This window comes from Pogoniulus pusillus, chromosome 19 (genome assembly GCF_015220805.1).
Source record: "Pogoniulus pusillus isolate bPogPus1 chromosome 19, bPogPus1.pri, whole genome shotgun sequence".
Lineage (NCBI taxonomy): Eukaryota > Metazoa > Chordata > Aves > Piciformes > Lybiidae > Pogoniulus > Pogoniulus pusillus.
Genome location: NC_087282.1, coordinates 24,820,058 through 24,844,568, shown reverse-complemented (window position 1 = coordinate 24,844,568; position 24,511 = coordinate 24,820,058). Strand labels below are relative to the sequence as shown.

Here is a 24,511-nt window from a genome sequence, read left to right as displayed (position 1 = left end):
TCACAGGGCTGTGCTCCAGGCCCCCTCCCCAGCCTTGCTGCCCTTCTCTAAACACCTTCCAGCACCTCAACATCTTTCTTAAATGAAGTGGCCCAGAACTGGACACAGCCCTCAATTAATCTGCTTTAACACAAGCTTCAGCAGGGCTCGCCCTTTAGTTTAGGGAGCAAAAATGGCACCAACATCTGCATGGAAGATGCTAAAAGGTTGGCAATGCATCCCAACCCCAAGACAACTCCAAGTCCAAGCTGAGTTCACCATAGAAGCCTCCTGAACCTTGTGAGCCAACAGATGAAGCTGTGGACACTGGTGGTGGCTTTTATTTTTCACATGACAGCCACATGGTATGCAGCACGTTTAATGAAGTTTGTTCTCAGCATGACTTCAAACCTCCAGGGCTGCTGTCACCCACGTGGATCAAAACAGCAGGATTTATTTGCATCGGCTCCCACTGGAAACAAGAAACCAGCAGCCACCAGCTCCAGCTTCTGCAACATCCCCAACAGCAACGAGCTCCCTGCACCTCCAACACCCACAGAGCATGGCTGCAAGGGCACAACAAGCTCTCCGCCTCGGAGCCTCAGGGTTCACTAAGCAACAAATTTAGGCTCTTACCTTCCAAAAATCCTCACGGAGCTGACAAGCCATCCGCTTCGGGTGCCTCCGGTGCTGCCCTGCCAAGCCATCCGCTTCGGGTGCCTCCGGTGCTGCCCTGCCAAGCCATCCGCTTCGGGTGCCTCCGGTGCTGCCCTGCCAAGCCATCCGCTTCGGGTGGACTGGGAGCTGCCCTGCCAATTTGGCCGCTTCGGGTGGATTGGGAGCTGCCCTGACGGGAGGCCCAAAAAGCCCCCAGCAACAGTCCCTACCTGCCCAGCTGGCAGCAGTTACCTTAATTAGCAAACCCAGGTGGAGCTGATTTCTCTCCTTTCTGCCCCCTCCCCAGGCATTACCACAAGCACCTGGCTGCCCCCCATCAGAGGGCACGATCAGCATTAAAAGGTTCAGAGAGGAAAAGTGGGTTTGCTTTGCCACCTCTTCTGTGCAGGAGTGGGCTGGGAAGTGCAGTTGTCCTTGTGCTGTGCTGCTGGGTGGCACTTCCATTGCCTGATGATGATGACTGAAGTCAATTTTATCTCTTCCCAAGGCATTTTACTCCCATCTTTAACAGCCTTTCAACGTTTCCCACTTCTCTTCAACCACGTAAGAGTGTAACATCCCAAAAGTTTAGCTAGGAAACCTAATGCCAGCTTAATCCTACAGACTATTCCTGGCTAAAAGTGCTGGAAGGGAGCAGCCTGCAAATGCAATTCCTGCCCCTTGTCAAGGGAGAGGAATTTCATCCTGGAATGCCACGAATGTTATCCCAGCCAGAAACCAAGCTTCTTCCAGAAGATGCTCTTTGGTAGGAGAGGAGATGCTGCTGCAGCAGCTTTCAGGCAGCTCTTCAGTTACATTCTGTTGGCCTCTGCATTGCCTGGTATTAGACCATTGTCTGTCTTGTTAGCACTGGAAAGTTTCTAGCTTCAGATTCCTACAAGCAACCATCACAACTTGACATTTGAGTGATGAGGAATCAATTAGCTGGTGATGGGAAACTAGATTTTCATAGAATCATACAAACATAGAATCAACCAGGTTGGAAGAGACCTCCAAGATCATCCAGTTCAACCCAGCACCCTGCCCAATCCAATCAGCTAGACCATGGCACCAAGTTGCCCCATCCAGTCTATTCTGCTTATAGACCCAGCCAGGAATGGCCTAGCCTGGAATCCCATGCACCATTCTGCAGCTTTCCAGCTCCCTCACACACTAGCAAAAGAAACTTTCTCCTAGCTCCTTTCCTTTGGATCTCCCAGTGCCCTCCCAGTTATCTTAGTGCTTCCAGTAATCCCCAGGTCTCATTCCCAGTGCTCCCAGTCTGGCCCCAGTGCCCTCAGAGTATCCCAAACTCTCTTTCCAATGGTACCAGTAATACCAAGTACTGCCCAGTCTCTGCCAGTGCTCCCAGTAATACCCAGTGCCCCCCCGTCCCTGCCAGTAACTCCAAAAACCCTTCCCAGTATTCCTAGGCCTCCCAGTGCTTTCCCCGTCCCACCACTGCTCCCAGGAACTCAAAATCTCATCCAGTTTCTCCCAGTAACAGTATGTGCACTCCCAGTGCCTCCTAGTGCTCCCAGGATGTCCCTGGTGTCCTCTCAGTCTACCCCAGTGCTCCCACCAACCCCTAAATTCCCTTCCTAGTACTTATACCTGTGTCATCCCATTCCCTCCCAGTGCTGCCAGTATGCCCCCAGTGTCCTCCCAGTAACTCCACATTCTATTCCTGATGTTCCCAATGTCCTCCCAGTTCTCCTTGTGCTCCCAGTAACCCCAAAATTCGCTTCAAATACTCCCAGTGCCTTCCCAGCCCCACCAGTGCTCCCAGTAACTCAAAAAAATCTCAGGCAGGTGCTCCCACTAATACTACCTGGACTCCCAGTGCCTTCCAGTGCTCCCTGCATGGCTCCAGTGTCCTCCCAGTGCTTCAAGCCACCCCCAAATTCCCATCCTATTCCTCATAGTTATCTCTGTGTCATCCCAGTCCCTCCCAGTGTTCCCAGTGGTCTGGCAAGCCCTGATCATCGCTCTGTTGAGGCAGGATGGCCTGTAAAACACAACCGTGCTGAACAGAAGAGCTGCAGTAGAGAAATGTGCTTTGGTTTTGTTCAGTGCCTTCCTGAAACCCCTGGCAGCTGACTGAGCTCCAGCTGAGCTGCTGAGACCAGCAGTGCTGCCACTGCATCCCATCTCACTTGGAGTCTGCAGCTGTCTGAAGGGCAGAGGTTCGGCTCCTTTAGTGCATTTCTGTGCTGGTTCCTTCTTCCTGACCATTCCCATGGCCAAACGGCAGGTTTCCAGAGGAAGAGGGGGAAGAGATGGGAACTGCAGCTCAGGAAGTTCCACCTCAGCGTGAGGAAGAACTTCCTTGCTGTGAGGGTGACAGAGCAGTGGCACAGGCTGCCTAGAGATGTTGTGGAGTCTCCGTCTCCTTTGCAGCCCTGTCTGGATGTGTTTTGCTGTCACCTGTGCTGGATTCTCTAGTGCTGCTGTGGCACAGGGGTTGCGCTGGTAGCTTTCCAGAGGTCCCTTCCAACCCGTAACATCCTGAGATCTGTGATCAAACTTAGAGCAGGTTGGATGCTCAACTTCCCCTCCCATAGCAATTAGGGCCCTGATGAAGCTTTCAGCCTAAGTCCTTAAGCTCAGCCTGTGGTGTCTCTCCCCTGCAGAGCTCTTCTCCCTGGGTGCTCTTTCTGCTGGAGAACAAAGGAGGAGCCACACCAAGTAGCAGAACGTGCCACGCCTGCCTTGCCTTTCTCCTCAAGGTAAGAGTTGCTACTAAAGGTTTCTTTTCAGTCTGCTTTCCTACTTGGCCTAATTAGCAAAGAGGGTTGAATTGCTCAGACTGTATCCCAAGGGGTAATCCATGCTCTTTGTGCTTGGTCTTTCTGTGAAAGCCTGTTATGGAACAGTTTAGCTTAGGCAGTTTTCTGCCACCTTACCTATTTCCTATGTGTCTGACCAGAGAATCACTAAGGCTGGAGAAGCCCTCTAGGATCATCCAGTCCAAGCTTCTCCCCAAGCCCAGCATGGCCATCAAACAATGTCCCACAGTGCCATGGCCACAGGTTTCTTCAACCCCTCTGGGGATGGGGACTCTGCCACCTCCCCGGCAGCCTGTGCCAATCCCAAGGCACCCTTGCAGCAAAAGGAATTGTTCCTGATGTCCAAGATCAGCCTCCCCTGGTGTGTCCTGAGGCCGTTTCCTCTTGTCCTTTGACAAGTTACTTGAAAGAGACCAGCAACAGCCTCGCTCCAACCTGCTTTCAGCTGGCTGTGGAGCTGCTGCTGAATGAATGTCTTTTTATGATTCTTTCACAGGCTCTGACCCTCTTCTAGTGTTTGTTATTGTGGAGTTGCTTCTTTGCATTGGCTTTTTTTAGGCAGGACAAAGACACTGCCCTGGTAAGCTGGGCAAACGTTCTGCCCCAGGCTCATTTCTCTGCAGATGCAGCTGTTGTGGTCCATGCAGCTGTGGGTTGCAGCAAATTCTTAGCAGCTGTTCCACTGTGGGCAGTGGAGATGCATGAAATACTACCTTTGATTTCACAAGGCTTGTAGGAATGCTGAGTGTGATTTCATTCTTCTGGCCTCACTTGTGATGCTTCCCTCTGCTGCAGCATGTCTCGTGTTCCACCTGCATTCCATGCTGTTTACTGTTCTCTTAAGAGACTGCCTTTGAGCAAAGATTTTCATCTGCGTTTGAAATTAATCCTGCAGCCTTTCTTTAGCAGCCCCTAGTGGCCTGAGTTTGAGAAATAGAATCATAGAATGATCTGGGTTGGAAGGAACCTTACAGATCATCTTGTTCCAACCCCCCTACTGTGGGCAGGGACCCCTACTGGACCAGGCTGCTCAAGGCCTCATCCAACCTGGCTCTCATTGGACAGAATGGTTTGGGTTGGAAGGAACCATACAGATCATCTAATTCCAACCCCTTGGCCATGGGCAGGGACACCTCTTTGTAGATCAGGCTGCTGAAGGTCCCATCCAAGCTGCCTTTGAACACTGCTAAACTTGGAGCCTCCTTCAGCAGCCTTTTCCAGTGTCTCACCGCCACAGCTGCTTGCTAGCACCAAGTAAAGTTGGAGTGAACAACTTCTTTAGAAAGGGAATCTTTCCCATCCTAGATTACCAAGAAGTGGTTCATGCTCTTTCTGTTGGTCCTCTTCAGGTGCTTGGAGAGTACAAGCCCTCAGTGGTGTTCGGTTCTTCACCAGCTGAGCCTCTCGCGAGGGATTGGAGCAGCAGCTAGAAAACCTTCTGCACTCGCCTCGGAACTGCATGCCTTCTCACGCATTTTCAGACAGCTGAATCCCACTCGACCAAACGGTAAACGCTTTATACTTATGCTCCAGGGCTTCTTCGTTTGGATCTTGGCGCGCAGAGTTACAGGTCTCGATGTGTCTCTTGTCAGCAAACTCACAAATTTCTCAGTTTTAATTTTTTTCTTGCTTGCCTTTCCAGGTCTGAAATATTACTGTCAGTTCACAGCCTAAGTGCAGTAGGAAGGTCTGCAAAAAAGGCAGAGGTGCAGCTTTCTGTCCTAGGTTCTTAGTCTGCGGAGTTTTGGTGATTCCGGACGAGTCCCCAGATTGTTAAAATTGAGCCACCAAAAAGTCTAAGGAGTTTTATTTTGGCAAGCAAGAAGCAGCACTGGGCGCAGGGGAGTTTAGCTCCACAGGTGTGCACTGTACACATGCAGCTGCAGGAGTTTTGTTTCCAGCTCAGGTACATATTCACAAAGCAGTTCAATACATAATCAAACACTTCCCGAGGAGTTTGTGGGCTTTCCTGGAACTGTTGCGCATGCCTGCTAATCCTCCTAGGGATCTCTCTAGTGGCCATGAGGCTGAAGTAACTTATCTTCCTCAGGTGTCTTTGTGACTCAGCTATTTGCGTCTTCACAGTCACGTGCTTTACAGTCTCTTATCCACCATGCTCATGGCATTTTCTGTTATCGTTTGTCCCTAGCCTTGCTCAGCCCTGGCACACCTCTGTTTTGTTCATGTCTCCCGTTGACAGGCTGCTGTCTCTTCACAGTGCTTTCTGTTATCACTCATAGGTTTCAATGTCCCTACCTAGTTAGCTCCGACACACCCTGCTCTGCCATTCTCAGTGACATATTTTCATTTTCTCATATTCTTATATTCTGCTTTGCCGAGTCTCATATTGACACAGGTACCATTTTTCACACTATCTACAAGAAGGGCAGAAAGGAGGATCTGGGAAACTCGAGACCCATCAGTCTGACCTCATTACCAGGGAAAGTCATGGAGCAGGGCATCTCAAATGCCATCCTACCTCATACAGACAACAACCAGGGGAGCAGGCCCAATTAGCATGGGTGTATGAGGTGCAGGTCCAGCCTGCCCAACCTGATCTTCCATGCCAAGGTCACCTGACTGCTGGATGAGTTATATATGTAACTGTCACGAGGCAGTAACCTTCCATCATCTTATGCGCATGTCTAAAGGGAGTCAAGGGATGTTGCCAGGCAGAAATTGTAACAGGTGCCCCAACCATAAGCCAAGCAAACTTTTTAACCAGAATAACAGGAACAAAGAACTTTCCACTTAGAACAGCATGGCCCACTCCTCCGTGGTACTCCCCCAATCATTTTTTCTGTAATCATCAAATCATACAGTAATTTATTAAATGATCCCAATTTACTTGTCACAGTGCTCAGTGGAGTTCGATCCAGCTGGCAGCCAGCACACTGGTGGTGTTTCTGAGGGATTTGTGTGGGGACCACTTCTGTTTAACATCTTTATTGAGGACCTTGATTCAGGCACAGAGTGGCAGCAGTGAGGTTGCAGGTGGAAGTGTCAATTTGAATGAGGGTAGAGACACTGCAGAGAGACTTAGGCTGGATCCATGGGCCAACATTAATGGGATGAGTTTCAACAAGGCCAAAGGGCAGATCCTGCACTTGGGGCACAACCCAAGCAGCGCTCCAAGCTGGGGCACTGTGGCTGGAGAGCTGCTGGCAGCAAGGGAGCTGGGGGTTGTAACAGGCAGGAACTGAATAGGAGCCAGAAGTGTGCCCAGGTGGCCAAGCAGGCCAATGGCATCCTGGCTTGTATTAAAAATGCTGTGTCTAGCAGGAGCAGGGAGGGCATTGTCCCCTTGGACTCTGCTCTGGTTAGGCCACACTTCCAAGTGTGTTCAGTTTTGGGCACCACAATACAAGAGAGAGGTGGAGGAGTGGGTCCAGAGGAAGGAAGGAAGTTGTAAAGGACCTGGAGAGTATATCTTAGGAGGAGAGAGTGAGGGAGCTGAGGATAGTTAGTGTGAAAAAGAAGGCTGAGGGCAGACCTCATGGCTGGCTGCAGCTACCTGAAAGGAGGCTGTGGAGAGGTTGGTGCTAGACTCTGTCTGCTCACAGGTAAAGAGTGACAGAACAAGAGGGAATGGCCTCAAGCTCCAGCAGGGCAGGCTTAGACTGGACATTAGGAAACATTTTTCCCAGCAAGAGTGGTCAGGCACTGGAATGTGCTGCCCAGGGAGCTGCTGGAGTCACCAACCCCAAATGTGTTTAAAAGTAATCTGGATGTGGTGCTTAGGGCTATGGTTTAAGGGGAGCCTTGTAGAGTAGGGATATTGGCTGGACTTGCTGATCCTGAGTGGCTTTGCCAACCAGAATGGTTCTGCAATTTTGAGATCAGAGATGTTCAGTGCCTGCAGCAGCTTGGGGGCTCTGTGCTGGTCTCTCTCAAGTTGTTCCCTGATGTCCTCCTTGAACTGAGGGACCCAGAACTGGACACAATATGTGGTGTGACAAGGGCACAGTAGAGGGGCAGAAAACCTCTCTGACCTACTCATCACAGCCCTTCTAATGCACTCTAGGGTGCCCTTGGCCTTCTTGGCCAAGAGGGCACAATTGCTGGCTCCTGGCCAATTTTATTTAGGGGTAAATTCCTCAAAACTCACCACAGGCCAGCACAGGAAGAGGAGGAAGAAGCAAAGGCACTTGGCCTCTACCCCTAAGTGAGCTGTGAGAGCAGTGACAGGATTGCAGCCACCATCCAGGTAAGGACATGGGCACCTGGCTGCTCTGCTGCTGGCATAATGGGGCCAGTGGTTTGCAATTAGAGGGCAGGTAAACCAAGCAGCTTGGGGCCCTGTCTAGGGAAGGAGGCATTAACAGGCAGGGCAACTGGGAAACAGGCACAAGCCCTCAGCCTCCAGAGGCAACTTCTGGCAGCTCTGAAGGACAGGTACCCCTGCAAGGAAGATGCTACAAGTGGACAACAATGGAGAGAGGGATCTAAGGATACCTCTCAACCATGGAGAGAGGGAGGTAGCTGTGCTGAAGTTGGTTTATATCTGGAATGATGAGCAGTTACCTGCAGATCCAAGTGAAGTCAAATGCACACCACCCACATGGCAGAAGTTTCTGTCAAGTGCACCATCATAGTGCAAACTCCTTGGCAGCACTGTCCTGGGAAGCATGCCAGGGACAAATGGTGGATGAATTGACTGGCCAGCTCCAGCAATATGAGGGACATCTCTCTTCATCCCTTCAGGCCTGGAGGAACTGCCCCAGGAGTCTCAGCAGTTGGAAGAGAACATGTCTTACTCCCAGCGTATATACGCCCATGCCTCAGCTATCAGGACAAGCTCAAGAGAATATGGAAGATGCCCACTGCAAGGTACTCTGTGGTTTTACCTGCACGGCCATGGAGAGGACAAGAGGAGATGGGATGGAAACTTCAGACCTAGATGGATTAGATGTTGAAGTAGCCTCAGAGACATCTGGGCCAAGGAGCAGGGCACTGAGTGGGTGTATCATACCTCCTCTCCTGCCCCAGCCCCTGGAAAGATCAAATGCTACAATGGACTGTTTAAAAAGCACTGAGAGCAATTGAGAGTGGAACCTTCCAACACTGGGATAGCTACCCAGTGGGCTTGTGCCAAATACCTAATACCAGAAGATCTGCCAGTTTGTCCTGCCCTTTTCAAATATCATATTCTGCAGGAGGGAAGAAAGTCTCCAGAGTGCATGTGAATAATCTGTCAGGGAAAAGGGCCTGGCTTAGTCCTGCTTCAGGCAAAGGCAAACCAAGGCTACGGCTGCACTTGGTGGGTGATGCAGAAAGACAAGGACGTCCAATATGCGCCTCCAGGGGATTTCCATTTGGGTGAGAACAGCCAGGGAATTAAATGGTGTAATGCTGTGAAATGGCTCTGCCACGATGTGATGTCAGCACCACAGATGCAATCTGTCCTGCCATTGATATTACAGGAAGAGGCACTCAAACGAGTGAACTCTGAGGGAGGGCAGCAGTGACAGAACCTGAACTGGCTGCAGCAGGCACACCAGCCTAAAACTGTAAGGCAGCACACTGGCAATCCATCACCATCTCTACTGCATCACAAGACTGTTGTTACAGATAGAGCGCCAAAGTCATGGACTAAATTAACTCAGTGAACACACTGGGGGAGTGGGTCATAGATTAAGGGAATGATATCTGTCCACAGCTGGAAAAGGTAGGGTCTGGGCATGGTGTAAAATGGCATAGAATAAAAGGGGGGACAATATCCTAGGCTGGGACAGGAGTGGGATAACTTTCAGGAGAAGCTCACTGGGATCACGGCCAGGATTGCCCAACTGAACCAGCCAGTGGTGTATTCAATCCCATACAGATGTCATGCCCCATGGTACAAGGGGACATCCCTCAGCCCATCATTTCAGCAATGGCCAGGGGGCAGTGACACTGTGCATCACTGCTTTTACACATTATTTCAGGAGCAGATTTGCTATTAATTGTTGTTTTGTATCTCCCTCTCTGTTGTTCTATTAAACTCCCCTCTTCAGCACATGAGGTTTTACCCTTTTCTCCCAATTCTTCTTCCCAGCCCATGGGGGTTGGGGAGAAAAGGGAGGCACAGGGTTAGTTGCTGGCTGGGGCTAAACCACAAGCTGCATCTTCCCAAGCCCAAGTGATGCTTATCTGAAGCATAAAGAGGATATTCTAACTTGTGCATCACCCTGAACTTTGTCATCATTGGTTCTTAGCTCTTGCTCCTTTGAGAAGAGGCCTTGAGATCTTTATTGGAATTATTTAACACTGAAGTAATACAGACACGGGCATAGGCTCATGTTAGACTCATTCATACTGACAATGGAAGTACCAGGGAGCAAGGCAGTGTGGTGAGAAATCAGAGGGAATCCTGAAGCTTCGTCTTTAGAGCAAAATCAGCACTGAGCTTTCGCATAACCTCCACGTGACTGAGCCCATGCAGCTCTTTTTTAGCCAGCCCATAGTTCTCTTTCACATACTTGGCAAAGGGTGTCAGATGTGTCCCAGCAGGAGTGTCACCTTTCCGAGGGGGCTGACTGAGGAGCAGCTGCCCTCCACAGAAGGCACACACGAAGCGCTCCGTGTCCAGAGACTTGGAATGCCGTCCAGTCCCTGAAAGAGAAAAACAAGGCCTCTGCTTCCACATCTCCCACAGGCAGCACTTCTGTGGAATGACTCCTGCCATGCTGCTGGGGGCAGATGGAGAATCACAGAATGGTTTGGCTTGGAAGGGACCTCCAAAGGTCATTCAGGCCAACTCCTATGCAAACAGCAGGGACATCCTCCGCTAGAGCAGGTTGCTCAGAACCCTGTCAAGCCTCATCTCGAATGTCTCCAGGAATGGGGCCTCAACTACCTCCCTGGGCAAGCTGTTGCAGTGTTCCACTAGGAACAAGTTCCTTACTATGAGGCTAATATCTAATCAAAATTTTCCAAGGTAGCATTTTAGAACAGGAAGCAGACCATACACTCAGAGTGGAACAATTCAATCTGTATTTTGCATCACTCCAGAACTTTTCCCACTGCCTTTTCATCTTGGTTCCTTTGGCTCTTTACTCTCAGTCTTAAGTGCTATGGGAGGCATTGGAACAAGCTGCCCAGGAAGCAGTGCAGTTGCCATCCCTGGAGGGGTTAAAAAAATGAGATGTGGCACTTTGAGACATGGTGTTGGGTAGAAAGTTGGACTTTATCTTAGAGATCTTTTTCATCCTTGATGATTCTATGAACATTTTGAACTACCTCCACAACCAGCAGTTCCTTAGTTTCTTCTGAAAGCCATTACCATCAAATCTTCTCAGTGCTCTGTTGCATCTAAGCAACTAATGTTTTGCAATCACAATAAACACTTCAGGAAGGTTCTTTTGTATGTGAAATAGTTTCCTTCCAGTATTTCTGGAAGCAGCATGCATGGTCCTAGGAAAACTTCCCACACATGCTTTCTAATCCCCTAGAACTGGGGGGAAGGGACAGGGACAAGGGAATAAAATTTTAAAAAGAAAAGAAGGGGGAGTGAAATAAAAGATCCCACCACTGTCAGCCACTTCCCTGGGCTGTGCAAATCTGAATTCACAGCCTGCCAAGCTCTCCCAGTGAGACTGAAGCAGTGACACACAAGCCTGTGTCCAGCTACAATCTTCCAGAAAATGCAAGACTTTCCACACCCATGAAAGGCCAGAAAACTGGGAAATTACCCTAGCAACTATTTGTCCCTGCTTGATCTCAGCAGCGTACATAGCTCTCACTTCACAAACGCACTAAGCAAGAGGGAAGTCTGTCAGCAGATCTGCATCCTAGCTTCAGCACTCCATGACAGTGCTGCTCACAGCACCGTGCCTGCAGACACCTCTTCTTCCTTGCATATATACACTGACTCCAGAAACTAACTCTAGCTTTCACAGTTTTTAAACCAATACAAATCATTATTTTGCTGCTCTTCACATTTTACTTAACAGTATCATGGCAGAGGTACAAAATTAGCCAAATGTTTACATTCAAAGCCATGGAGATAAAAACTCTCAAGAGCTTTTGCTCATGCTGTGCTCTAGCATCTGGTTACTGTCATGTATTTCATGTCCAGTTTTCATGAGGACTTGTTCCATTTTCAATTCACTCAGCATCAGATGGTTCTCAGGATCTTTGCAAGGATGAGCCTGTCAAAAGTAGCAGAGTTCACCATGCCCAGTCAAGCACTTCCTTGTGGACTGTTCTCCCTCAGCTCAAATCTGGACTGTTACTGTGACACGTTCAAAGATGTAACCCTGTAAAACGTGGAGAGATTTCCAAAGGCCTTGGAATGCCTCACTTCTGCTTGCATGCATTCTACAAGGATGTGCCAGAACCAGTCATGGCTTTGTCAGTGCAGGTTCAAATTATTACTCCTAATGTAGTACTTAGGACTACAAATGCCACTCTATAACAAAAAGCCTCTAATAGGATCAGTGTTAATCATGAAATCAGAGGTGATTAATAACTTTCACAAGTTCACTATATCAACTACAGCAGAAGGTGAACCCAAATTTGAGTTATGCTTGAAAAGTGAGAGCAGCAACGTCTTCCAAAGCTGAGGCACATACTGCAATTTCTTACTGCTTCCCAAAGAAATTCCAGCATCACCAGTGGTCCTCAGAAGACCTCTCAGCCTGCCCTGACCTCTCAAATGGAACTGAAACTGGTTAGAAATAAACATATGGAATCATGTAGCAAAGTTTTGTGGGCTCAGGAAACAGGAATTGACAACTCCAAGTGCTTCTCAGCGGAAGAGATCCATGACTTCTGAGCACAAGAGGCTGCAAAGCTAGAGACCAAGTTAACACACGGTCATGTGCAAGATGACATTACTCACGTAGCTTTGCAGAGAACACACTGATAGGTGAACTTGTAATTAATCTCATAGCTGTGGCATCGTGTTACTGCTGGCAGTTCAGGATGAATCACAGCTGATTTATGAGCATAGAACTTCCAGAAGGGTCCATGGCCATCCTGAACACCCGTTGATCAGCCAGCTGGCTGCGTGGCAAGCCTCATGAGCCAGAGTGTCTCGAAGCCGATCTTGGGGGAAGAAAAGTCAGCCATGGGAAAGGGAACTGCATCCTTAGGCACAGCTGCAGATGCTCTTTAGTAAGACACAAAGGTTACTTTGGACATGGGATTTATCATGTTTGGGTAAGATAAAATGCCCATAAACAAGGTCTTCCTGAGTTCATTTCCAGTACTGTGATTGGCCCTAATTCTGTGTCCTGGTGACTTCATCACACACCTAATCTGCCTGAGGGGTTGTGTTTGTTTGGGGGTGGGGGAGTTCATACCTAAACCACTTTTATTTGGATGAAGATTCATTGATAGCTTTTGTAACTGTGCTACATTTTTCATCTGGAAACAACTAGGGCAGAGCACTGAATTTTCTCCACAATTAGAATGGAGTATTTCAGTTGGAAGAGACCTACAACAATCACCTGGTCCATCTGCCTGAACAACAGCTACAGCATGCTACTGAGGGCATTGCTCAAATGCTTCTTAAACACAGGCAGGCACGGGGCATCAACTACCTCTCTCCAGGAAACCTCTACCACCGTTTGATAACCCTCTTGGTAATGAAATCATAGAATCAGCTGGGTTGGAAGAGACCTCCAAGAGCATCCAGTCCAACCTAGCACCCAGCCCTAGCCAATCAACTAGACCATGGCACTAAGTGCCTCAGCCAGGCTTTGCTTGAACACCTCCAGGGAAGGTAACTCCACCACCTCCCTGGGCAGCCCATTCCAATGCCAATCACTCTCTCTGCCAATAACTTCTTCCTAACATCCAGCCTAGATCTCCCCTGTCACAACTTGAGGCTGTGTCCCCTTCTTCTGTTGCTGGTTGCCTGGCAGAATAGCCCAACCCCACCTGGCTACAACCTCCTTTCAGGCAGCTGCAGACAGCAATGAGCTCTGCGCCCTAAGCCTCCTCTTCTCCAGGCTGCACACCCCCAGCTCCCTCAGCCTCTCCTCACAGGGCTGTGCTCCAGGCCTCTCACCAGCTTCATCACCCTTCTCTGGACATGTTCCAGTATCTCAACATCTCTCTTGAACTGAGGAGCCCAGAACTGCACTGCACTCAAAGTGTGGCCTGAATACAGTGCTGAATACAGGAGCAGAATAACCTCCCTTGTCCTACTGGCCACACTGTTCCTGATCCAGGCCAGGATGCCATTGGCTTTCCTGGCCACCTGGACATGCTGCTGGCTCATGGTCAGCCTACTATCTACCAGTACCCCCAGGTCCTTTTCTTCCTGGCTGCTCTCCAGCCAGGAAATATTTCCTAATGTCTAGTCTAAACCTCTCCTGGCAACACTTTGCATGATTCCCACACATCCTATTCACTGCAGACCAGGAAGAAGAGCTCAGCACCTCCCTAAATCAGTTCTTCTCAGGAAGATGTAAGAGAACAGTGAGGTCACCCCCTCAGCCTCCTTTTCTCCAAATCCAAGTCCTTAGCTGCTCCTAAAAGGGCATATCCTTACAGCACCTTCACCTGCTTCACTGCCTTCCTCTGGATGCATCCCAGATGCACTGTGGGGCCCAGAACTTCAGACACTACTCCAAGGGAGGCCATCCCGCTGCTGAACACAGTGGGATAATCAGCCCTTAAGCTGCATTCCATGACCCCAGGTTGCAGCCTGCCCCCTCAGCTGCCAGAGCATGCTGCTGCTGAGCAGCACCTCCACAGCCCTTTCTGCAGGGCCTGCTCTCCAGGCACTTCTCTTGTTTATACTTGTGCCCAGCATTATAGCATCCAGGTGGGCTTGTTAAAAACCCATCCCATCATCCAACACACCAATTCTATGCAGATCTCTCAGAGCACAGACCACCAGTCAGGTATCATCATCAAACTTGCTAATGGGGCATTCAGCTCCTGCATCCAAGTCACTGAAGAGGAGTAGCCCTAGAACTGAACCCCGAGGAACACTACTGGTGACCAGGTAGATACAGCCCCAATTCACTGGTCAGTTTTAACTCTCATTGAGCTTTGGCCTGAAATCATCTTGTGAAGCCTGACATTGCTTCCCAGACTTCATTCTTTTTTTCCCCTCTTGGAGGAAAAAAAACCACCTTCCTTTTCCCACAGGGAGTTCCTTGTTCAGCCAAGCTGGTCTTCTACCCTGCTGCTCGCCCTACAACACAATGCAATTGCCTGCTCCAGGCAGCATTCTAAAAGGTGCTTTTCAAAATCTAATCAGCACTCATGGACTCCTATGCCCTCAAAAGCAGATTCCCAGGGTACTGTGTTGTTTCTCTCATATTTATCAAGCTTACTTCAAAATACTGCCTGGTGGCAATCACAGAAGCACGGTGGGATGAACCCTACAACTGGAGCGTGGCTATTGATGGCTACAGGCTGTTCAGAAGGGACAGGAAAAAGTGGTGGAGGTGTTGCCCTCTAGGTAAAGAGGTGGTTAGAGTGTAAAGAAATGTTGCTAAAGAAAAGCCATGAGCCAGTTGAAAGTTTATAGGTAGGAACTGGAGGCCAGAACAACAAGGGGAAACTTGTAGTAGGAGTCTACAACAGGCCACAAGATCAAGCAGAGACTCTTGATGAAGCCTTTTTGCTCCAGATTGAGGAGGCAGCACAATCAAAGGCTCTCATCCTTCCAGGGATTTTAGCCACCCTTTCCCCTGTTGGGAAAGTAACAGGGCTGGCTGCAGGCAACCCAGGAGGGTCCCTAGAGTGCCTACACAATATCCTAAGGCAAGGAATTAACAGCTCTACACAAAGCAAAGTGTTGTTAGACCTGTTGGTCACAAATGCAAGCAAAACATCAGGGATGTCAAAGTTGAAGGCAGCCAGGGCTGCAGCGACCATTGCCCTAAGGCAGTTCACTGTCCTAAGGTAGATGAAGCCAATGAGAACCACAGTTAGGACTCTAAATTTTAATAAAGCAAACCTCTGGCTTTTTTTTTTTTAATTAACGGGATCCTGTGGGTAGCAGCTGCTTTCAGGGACAATGGAGCAGAGTAAAGCTGGCAGATCTTTAAGGATGCTCTTTATAGAGCACTAAAGATCTCAGTCCCCACATGTAAGATGTCAGGCAAGGAGGGCAAGATACCACCATGGCTGAGTTGTGGCCTGCTGGTCAAACTAAAGGGCAAGATGGGGCAACATAGGAAAAGGGACTGGTGTCCTGGAATATAGGGATGTTGCTCAGGTGTGTAGGGATGAGATCAGGAAGGCCAAGGCACAGCTGGAACTGAACTTGGTAAGGAATGCTAAGTAAAAAGCCTTTCTTGTTTTTCAGGTACGTTAATCAGAACAGGAAGGTTAAAGAAAGCATCCCCCTGCGATGAGCAAAAGCAGGGAGCTGGTGTCAGTGGACGCAGAGAAAGCAGAGACTTTCAACAACTTTTTTGCCTCTGTCTTCACTGGCAACCAAACCCTCTCCTCATGGCTCTCATGTGGTTGGCCTACAAGCTGGAGACCAGGGTTGACAAAGCCTATCCCACTGTAAGTGAAGACAGGGTGCATGATCAGTTGAGAAACCTGAATGTGAGAAATATATGTTTTGATCCGATCAATTCATGGCAAGAGGTCACAGGACAGGGAGGAAGGGGTGACTTTAAATGGCACTACATTCCTCTTTGCACCACCATCGCAAAGGTATACAGTAGGCTTGAGATAACAGTAATAAATAACTAGAAACTAGAAAGGCTGGTGGAGGGGGAGGCATGTGGAAGGGACAGCCTTTTGCATAAGCAAAGGGAGGAAAGGGGGATTTGAACAGAAATTCATTCCTCCTTGCGCCACCTCTTTGCATGAGCAAACAGAAGAATACAAAGGAATTTGAAGGTTCATGGGGGAGGACACTTAAGGAAGACCCCTTACTTCATCAAAGACTACCAGAGGGACCACCAGATAAAAGGAGACCTGTGTGGAAGGAGACATCTCCCATTCCTAAAACTGATAAGGAAAACCCAATCTTTTCTTAGAATTAGTAATGAATCTGTAATAGAATAGGGTATAAAAAGAGAAAATTGAAGGCAAAGGCTGTGCCTTAGGGTAGAGCAGAGCCTCCCCACGCACCCAGGCCTGTACATTGCTTGATTCCTGCAACTCTATTAAAAGCCTTAATTTGCATGAACACAAGTTTATGCCTGTTAGTTATGACATGAAGATCCACAAGTCCATGGATCTGATAAAAGACATCTCAGAGTCCTGAAGGAACTCAGTGCGGCGAAGTCCTAAAGGACATAAAATAGGCTTAAGCATGTCCTGTCTTATTTACCTGCCTGTCTGCGTTGCAGCCAGAGGCTGGCAAACAGGGCAAAAGAAACCCAAGCAACTTAATTTCTTCACCTGCGAGAGGTTTCATGGGGACCGCACCCCTGTCCCAGGGTAGGCGTATGAGCCCCCATTTTATGGAAGACAACAGCCTGTGGGTTCTTCCATTTCTGTGTCTACTTGGGTGATTGCCAGAGGCGACTGACTGATTGTGCGGTCAGTGAGACCATTAGCCTCAGCCATTACCCTATAAATGGGGATGAAAAGGGGAAAAGGTGCTGGCGTGTTCACTCATTCCTCGCTGATCTGCCACTCACCCATTCGCCCGCCCGCCCTGTCGCCCTCAGCCAGCAGCCCACGTGGAATTTGCCACGGGACTTCTGTTGAATATTTTCCTGCCTATGTTTCGGGCCACGGCCATCAGGACTAGTGAGTATTCTCCATTCTTTGTTCAAGTTGCTAAAGGATTTTAATCAGCCTCACAAGCGATGAATTAAGCTGCCAGACTCTCTATTAAAGACATTTTCTGAAACCTTTCAGAATTCCCTTATGCATAGACATTCTGTGAAACAGTTCTGCTAACTGCATCCAAGAACTTGTGTGGAGAGTTGTAAATAAGTTTGGGGGAATTATTTTGTGTATATTAATAAATATTTCATAACTTTTAAATCTGCCTCACTGCATTTTACTCCAAACTCAGATTTCAACTAGTCCCATTTATAACACTCAGTGACACGGTTGCCAAACCACTCTCCATACCTGAAAAGTTCTGGCAGTCAGGTGAAGTCCCTGGGGACTGGAAGAAAGGAAACATTATACCCATCTTTAAAAAGGTAGAAAGGAGGGACCCTGGGAACTACCGACCTGTCAGCCTCACCTCTGTGCCTGGGAAAGATCATGGATCAGATCCTGCTGGATGCCAGGCTGTGGCACATGGAGGACAAGGGAGTGATTCCTCACAGTCAGCAGGGCTTCACTAGGGGCAGGTCCTGCCTGACTAACCTAGTGGCTTTCTGTGATAAAATGGTTAAGTCATTAGATAGGGCACACCCTGTCGATGTGATCCTATCAGCCACTTGTGCAAGGCTTTTGACAGTCAAGATCCTGCTCGCCAAATTGAAGAGATGTGGATTTGCTGGGTGGACTGTTCAGTAGGTGAGGAATTTAGCTGGATCTTCACGTCCAGAAGGTGATGCCTCAATGGCTCCAAGGTCCAGATGGAGAGCAGTGCCAAGTGGTTGTCCCTCAGGGGTCCATACTGGGACCTGCACTGTTTAATAGTGACATAGACAGTGGGATCAATGGTGTCATCTGCACACCTGCTGGATGGTGCACAACTGCGTGGTGGTGTTGACACACCAGATGGACGAGAGATCATCCAGAGGGACCTCGACAGGCTGGAGAGGTGTGCCCAGGGGAACCTCATGAAGTTCAACAAGAGCAAGTGCAGGGTTCCTGCACCTGGGATGGAACAATTCTCATTATCAGTACAGGCTTGTGGAGGAGGTGTTAGAGAGCAGCCCCATGGAAAGGGACCTTGGGAGTGTGGTGGACAAGAAGCTAGATATGAGCAGAGTGTGAGCTTGCAGCACAGAAGGCATCTGGGCTGCATCAAAAGAAGTGTGCCTGCAGATCTAGAGAGGCAATTCTGCCACTTTGCTCTGCTCTGGTTAAGACCTCACCTGGAGTACTGTGTCCAGTTCTGAAGCCCTCATTATAGGAAGGACTGGACATGATGGAGTGGGTACAGAGAAAGGCCACGAAAATGATCAGAGGGTTGTAACAGCTCTGAGGTCAAGCTGAGGAGCTCAGGGTGTCAGTCTGGAGAGGAGGCGGCTCCAAGGGGGACCTATAGCAGCCTGCCAGTACCTGAAGGGGACTACAGGCAGGATGGAGAGAAGCTGTTTACAGAGGCCTGCAGTGATAGGACAAGAGGGGTAATGGGTTCAAGCTCGAGAAGAGCAGATTTAGATTGGATGTTAGGAACAAGTTCTTTACTGTGAGAGTGGTGTGAAGCACCTGAAACAGGTTGCCCAAGGAGGCGCTTGAAGCTCCTTTCCCGGAGACATTCAAGGTGAGGCTCGACCAGGGCCCTGGGTGACCTGGTCTTGTGGTGATTGGTGATGTCCCTGCTGACTGCAGGGGGGGCCAGACTAGATGACCTCTAGGGTCCCTTCTGGCCCAGACCATTCTATGATTCTGCAAATTACAGAACTGGTTCTCCTATGGTACCTGCAATATCTCATTTCCCCAAGTGGGAGGATGAAGGAGAAGTAACAGTTACTGTACCCATCACAGAACAGAAACTTCATTTGACACTGACCTGTCTTTATTCCAGCTTGAAATACTACCAAGAAGGTAGATAGCCATGATAGAAGAAGTCAGATATTAGACTGTCATTGGAGGAGTACACACATAACCAGAGTCTTTAACATAGATGTTTAAGAAATACAAACAAACCCCTGCAGTTTGTACAAATACATCTGGTTCTCACATCCTGGAGGCTTGCCTGGCCTCTCTGAATGGTTTTGAGGACAAGTACTACCATAAGTGGCTTAATTTATTCAAGGCAATGTGACATTTAAAAGCAGGGTGCAGATCCAGATCTCTCAGGCTTCAAAGAACAAACATCTCTCACCTACCTGCAGAGTCACAGACTCTCTCTGAGAGTTCTATGCGAGCAAAACGCTTTGCTTCAGGACCTGGGGTCTTCCCCAGTTACACAATATCCTGCTGTTTTTCCTCATTTTCTTATTCCAGGTTATTGTCATCTTCTCTGGTAACTGAAAAACAAACCAGTACATTTAACCTGCTCTCTCCTATCTTCTTCTGTTCCTTTGTCTTCCCCTTACATTCACTGCAAAGCCAGTACAAGGTTGATGCCAATTCAATACAAGCCCACCCTTAACAGTGGCTTGTTTCTCATGATCAGGGTTTCACAACGTAGGATGAGACACAGCCTCCTTAGTTCATTTCATCAGCATCCAACAGTGGCCAATACATGCTGCTTAGAAGGAAATACAAGCACAGGTCAGTCACACAGCAGCATTTGCTTTCCAAAAGTGTTCTTCCCTACTGTTAGCCATTTACAGTTTCCTTTGAAACAGACCTTGAAGTAGTTTTCTGATGCTCTGGAGCGTGTATTTAAGAACATCTCTGCACCGTCAGCATCCACAGTAGTCTCAAGTACACCTGCATCAGTTATTCTCAACCCGCAATTTGCCATTTCTATTAGGTTCACCTTCACACTGCTAGTGGGTGAATGAGCAAACAGCACTGGGCAACCTGAGCTTTTCTGAGCAGCAGAAAGCTTTTGCTACCACAGAGGTAGACACAGAAAACATTCCCAAGCTGCTGCATGGACAATCAATGCAGGTACCAGAAATACATGAAGACAAACATCAGTCACCACTTCAAAGGTGGAACTGGATCAAAGGCCCCTCATATAGCAGTTTCTCTCCTCAAGGGCTCTTGGACACCATTGACGCTTCAGGATGGTTCCCCACTGCTGCTGTGAAAGCAAGCCAAGCTGAATCCTGTCACAGAAACAGCTTGAATTCAAACACAAGCTTTGGCTACAAAACCTCAACTTCTACTAAATGAAGAGGAAAGAGAGTACTGACATCCAACAGTGAGAGCAACATCTCAACCAGCATTTTAGTCTAAAGCCAACCTTATGCTCAAAGATGGTGCTGTTATACAGGACAGTAGAGCTTCTGGGCCAGCTCCTCTTTATTCTTCTTGAAATGCTTTACCTACTGGAATCTGGATTTGAGAGATCTCGCAAAAAAATCCAGGCACTGAACACCACCCTGAGCCTGCAAAGAAAGCCATAAAGCAGTTTCCTGAAGTACAATCACATTAAAATAAAAAAAGACTATTATCTCTGGGATGCTGCCACTGGCAGACAGAAACCTCTCCTAACCCTTTTCACTAGCTTGTCCTCACCAGACCAGAGGGATGTGTATCCTTGTATTGCTGTTGAAACAGTTCTGCAGCTATTTCATTAATTCCCAGAACTAGGTTGGGAGGACTCCTAAGAACAGAGAGTGGCTCTCTCTAAACCACAGCAAATCACATCCAAGATCTGATCATATCTAAACAGCCCTAATTCAATCACTTACAATAAAGGCATCTTCTCGAAACAAAAGACAGAGATGTTCTGACAATCTTCAGGACTCCCTACAAGGTAAGCAGATATTCCACTAGGATTGCTTGCTTTAGTACTGCTGCATTCTGACAAAGCCTCAGCTCTGAAGACACCCATTTAAAGGTTTTGTGTTGGCCATACACCATTTAAATGAAATAAGGCAATAGCACACAGCCAAAGGCAGAACAAAGGCAGCTGTTAGAAACGAAAAAAAAGAGTCTTCTGAATAGCTTTAGCTGCACCACATCTAGACAAAACCTCAGGAATTCTGCAAGCAATAAGGATACAGGTCAAAAATACCAGGAAAGACTCACGAACAAGGCATTGAATTGAATCTGGATAAATGCTCAGAGGCAGGCCGCGGAGAGAGATAGAATCTGTAGGGCACACACTAGAAGCATGGTGTGCAAGACAAGCTACCATTGACACATGCCAGACCCATTTGTTACCAGTTCCTCTAAGCAGAAAGTAGTTTATATTCTCCCTGTTACATCCAAATCTGAAAGCTTTGCCATTTCAAGCTATTTAACCATTAACAACTGCAGAACTGGTAACAGAAGTTTCAAAAGTACCAGAAAAAATCCACATTGTCCTATGCAAAAAAAACACATGTCCATGGCCCTAGAGAATATCATAAAGCTGGAGAAATGCTTTTACCCTTTTCTCTGTCTTTGTTGACTGTGGGCAACTGAGCAACTCCTTCCTAGGAATTACTGCAGAAGGTATTATCCTGGAAGGTGTTTCTTGAAGTGAAATGGCGTCTGGCTTTGGTGTCTTGACTCCCTCCCCTTTCAAGGGCTGGGCTCCTTCCCAGGGTGGCTTGCTGTTCTCTAGTTCAACAGAGAGTCCCAGGAATACACACAGTCAAAGAAGCAAGAGCAAAGATATCAGCAACCAGGTAACAGAGAGCCGTGACAAGAGTCAGACACTGGACAGGTCTGAGTGCAGCTGTGCAGCCTGGAGAGAAGACTCCAGGGAGACCTTAGAGCTGCTTTTCACTATCTGCAGGGCACCTGCAGGCAGGCTGGGGAGGGACTGTTCAGAAGGGCCTGTGGTAACAGGTGAGGGAAATGGTTTGAAACTGGAGCAAGGTAGAGGTAGGCTGGGCATCAGGAGGAAGTTGTGCACAGTAAGGTGTAGGGAGAGACTGGCACAGGCTGTCCAAGGTTGTGCTTGAGGTCCCAGCCCTGAAGCCATTCAAGCTCAGCCTTGCTGGTGTCCCCTGTGCAGCCTGATCCATCTGGAGCTGTCCCTGCTCCCTGCAGGGGGGTTGGATGGAATGACCCCTTGAGGGTCCCTTCCAAACAGGCAATCTGTGAAGCTGATGGAAGAGCAAGTCTTGTTCCATGCTACAGAAATCACCAGTGCAGTGAAGGGTGGCAGACTGCACATTTCCACACATCCAGCTAGGAAGAAAGGGGAGAGCAAAGCATTTGTGACCCTCGACTCTGGCATTTTAATGCCCTTTCACCAATTCAAAATACATCAGCAGCAGGACACTGGGAGCCATAACGTGGAGGCTTGAGCAAAAAAGTCCTTCTCACCTTCTGTTGTGTACCTTAGCTCAGGTTGTTCGTTTCACAGACAAGCTCCAATCATGTAGGCGCCTGTTTCCACCTGCAGGGAACTACTAAAATGACTTTGCAACAGAAATCAAGGACCATCTCAAGGTCTGCAGCTGCAGTAGACATTCTTTTCTGTAACTGCTCCCCTCTTTGGGCCACTTGTCTCCATCAGCTGCATAGGGAGATGCCAATGCAGCTGCCAGCTCACTTCTGGAATGTGTTTGAAGTCTACACTGGCATATTCCAATTGAAAAAAATAAATTACTGTTTTCTAGGACATATTTCTGTGCTGCCAGCCATCCTCTTCCACAGCTCCTTGTTGGCAAGGAAGGCATTTCTCTAGAAAAGAGATTTGTTGTCCCCTGCTTTTACTCAGCAACAGTCCATTTCCCTCTTTGCAGTCTGTCGGTTGGAGCTCACTACACTTAAAGGTTAGAAGCAGCTACTGACTCAGGTAATTCTCATATTGAACCAGATTTGAAATAGAAGTAAATTCTAAAGCTAAACACTAAATGAACAGCATCCAATTTCGAAACCTAAAAAATTGCCCACAATGACAGGAATAACCAAAACAAGCAATAGTGAAAAAATGCCATAGTGATGTCAAGGGACCACTCAAAGCACTTTTCAGATTTCTCGTGTTCTTTAATCAGCTGCAAGGAGCTGGGCTGCACTTTTACAGGACACACCACACAAACTGAAAGAATGAGGCAGTTAGCACCACACTGCTGCAGCCTGCAAATCCAGAAACAGTGCTTACCCTGTTTTGCTTGGCTGAAGGACAGCTTTGTTTGTGCTCAAGATTGGTCTTTGGGGTACACTTTGCTTCCTTACTCTTTCTATTAGTAATTCAAACTCATCCTCTGAGCTGTACGATTCTACTTTTGCACTCTGCTGCAGTGCCACAGCTGGCACTTTCTTTTCTGTGCTCTTTTCACAGCTTCTTTCACTCCTATGCCCAAGTAAGTCTGGACTGCCCCTGAAAATTGACTCTCTTACATCTTGTGGAGCTGGAAGCCTTCACATGCTCCCAGTTCTCTTTCGAGCCTTTTACCCTTCTATTTGGTAGACATGCCATGGTCCTTCTACAACGACAGAATCTTCACTGTCACTTGAGTCTCTGGATACTGCAATTCTTGGAAGCAAGTAGCTTTCTTTCCCAGAAGTCATCAACTGTTTTGGGGTCTGAAGATCCTTTTGCACTGCAGAGCAAAAGAAAACAGCTTAAAGTTTTGTCAGTTATTATTTAGGAGTCTTGCATTTGTCTTACACAAAAGACCAGGAAAGGTGGAAGGAGGCGAAGAGGAAAAAGGCAACTTCGCATTTTCTTAATCACTCCCTGCTCATTTAGCACTCATACTAAATGGAAACTCACTGAAGAGTTGTATCTCAAAAACAAGTTAGCTTAAACCCCACAAGCTGTATCAGCCACCAAGCCTAACAGCACCACCAGCAAGAGCTGGCAGAATCTTCATTCATAGCAATCATAGAAAGGGTCAGAAGAAAACTAAAGGCTCATCCAGCTCCTTGCCATGAGCAGGGACATCTCCCACTAGCCCAGGATGCTCGAAGCCTAATCCAACCTGGCCTTTAAAACCATGTGAGGAGGCATCACAAGTCCCTCTGGGTAACCCTGATCCAGTGCCTCGCCACCCTCACTGTACAAAAATCCTTCTTTTAGTCTGTTTCCCTCTTATCTAGTCCCAAATCATCACCCCTTGTCCTGTCACCCTGCAGTCCTCAGATTTCTTATAAGCCCCTTTAAGCACTGAAAGGCCACAACAAGGTCTCCTTAGTCAAGGACCTTGGCTTAAAGAAGCTTCAAGATAAAGGACCCACAGAGTGGGCCTCTGCAAAACCCTGGGCAAGACTGGCCTGATCACCACCATCTGCATCAAAATCCAATTGTCTAGCTTAACAACAGTCACTTTCTTCTCTGCTTGCTGTCTTTTGGCCATATGGAGAGCTGACACAGCCACAGGAATGCCTCTTAACATACCACAAGTCCTTCCTCCAGTCAGATTTACAGCTCATCTAACCTACCTACAAGCTCTACACTACTCTACCCACCTACTCTTTTCTACACTCAACGTACTGGCAAACAACTAACTGTACCTGCAGATCCACAGCAATGC

General features: G+C 48.1%; 1 long non-coding RNA gene across 1 annotated transcript; it reads right to left on the bottom strand.

Annotated features, from left to right (window-relative positions):
• Positions 1-12,219: 12,219 nt before the first annotated feature.
• Positions 12,220-20,241, bottom strand: LOC135183741 (uncharacterized). The gene is made up of 3 exons (XR_010305688.1): positions 19,771-20,241; positions 19,304-19,665; positions 12,220-12,455 (listed from the first exon to the last, which is right to left on the bottom strand). It is a non-coding gene; the product is annotated as an uncharacterized LOC135183741 (long non-coding RNA).
• Positions 20,242-24,511: the final 4,270 nt, after the last annotated feature.